The following is a 1,605-nucleotide window of genomic DNA, read 5'->3' as shown; positions in this document are numbered from 1 at the left end:
TTGCCATCAACGTCAAGAAACCAGTTTTTTCGCACCCAGAGGGTCTCAAAGCGTTGTCCCACGACCTCATCAATGACACAATTCTCGGTGAAGAAGTTTGGGGACTGACCTGAGGAAACTTTATTCAGGAAGCCCCAATCATCGGGGTGGTGTTGCAGATTTGTGCAAAAAAAAGAGCAAAAGAAATGAGTTTGCATGACCGTGGCCAGATGAGCGTGAAACGAAGGGGGCCGGCATCTTTTGCTAAGGATATTCATCCATCCATCCATCAAAAACAGTGACGTAGAGGACGATCCCCCAAACCGTCTGGTTCGAGATCGTTCGTTATGCTCGGTTCAAGTATTTAAGCGATCCGAGATTTGGCCAGAGATGACAGTGTTGTTCGAGGTGTTCACAGATTGTAAAGTGTTTTTTGGGATTTGGGTTAGCGAAATGGCATTCAAAGTGAGTGTTCTGGTGCAAGAATGAAAACGAAAGTGCGAATAAGCTTGCTTGGAGGTTTTAAAATGAAATTTTGTTTTTCTTAGTTCGTTGCTCTGTTTGCTGTTCTGGCTGTGGCCAGTGCTGGAGTTGTTCCTGTTCACGATGTGCACACCGCTTATCACGAACCTGTCGATCGATGCCTATCACCATGCTCAGCCCACAATCGTGAAGACCGTCGCTCAACCAACTGTCGTCAAAACAATTACTCAGCCTACGCTGGTGAAGCAGGTGGAATATCATGATGACCACAACGCTCAGTACGATTTCTCCTATGGAGTTCACGATGAACACACCGGAGATATCAAGGAACAGCGCGAAAGCCGCCACGGAGACCAAGTCCATGGACAGTACAGCCTGATCGATTCCGATGGCCACAAGCGTACCGTCGAGTATACTGCCGATGATCACAACGGATTCAACGCCGTGGTCCATCGTGAGCCCACCAACATTCAGGTACCACAGCCGGTGCAGAAAGTTGCCATCGCAGCCCATCATCATCAGCCAATTGCCACCAAAGTGATCGCGGCCCAGCCAGCTTACATCGCGGCTCCTGAACATGGTCATTATCATGCTGCTGCTGCCCCAGCGACCGTTATCAAGACTACTGGACTTTCGCACTACTAGAGCATTGTTTATTTATGTGATTGATACTGTTAGAGCTATTGATTAAAAGTTGTTTAAAACTTATGTTCTGGTGGTTTATTTCCTCTTTATTTTGCCTTGGCTATAATCACCGCAATCGTGTGTTTATTTCAGCTCCATTTCTTACCATCAAAGTTTGTTTGCCGATCAATAGTATTTTTATTGAAAAAGCAGCACTTTATAGAAATAATTGATCAATCCCAAAATACGTTTCATTTATTTTGAGCTTATAAAACGCTAAACATACTCTAAGAAGGCACAATTTCCGGTATGTAGTATTTGTGCGACTATTTATTGGGTAGGGAAATAGAAACGACTTTAATTGATGAAAACTTATACCGAAAAGAGATTTGTACTCCATCGTCATCTTACATTACAACTTTTCCCGCGCAATGTACAAATGTAAAAAGCAACTAAATTGACAACATTCAGCAACATTCACAATGGTAATCGTTCGGGGGCTTATGCTAGGGTTGCCAT

The 1,605-nt window shown here is 44.1% G+C and overlaps 1 pseudogene; it reads left to right on the top strand.

The window, feature by feature from the left end:
• Positions 1-432: 432 nt before the first annotated feature.
• Positions 433-1,170, top strand: LOC129746998 (cuticle protein 7-like; annotated as a pseudogene).
• The last annotated feature ends 435 nt before the right edge of the window (positions 1,171-1,605 follow it).

Source organism: Uranotaenia lowii, chromosome 2 (genome assembly GCF_029784155.1).
Source record: "Uranotaenia lowii strain MFRU-FL chromosome 2, ASM2978415v1, whole genome shotgun sequence".
NCBI lineage: Eukaryota > Metazoa > Arthropoda > Insecta > Diptera > Culicidae > Uranotaenia > Uranotaenia lowii.
This window is presented reverse-complemented; position numbering and strand designations above follow the sequence as displayed.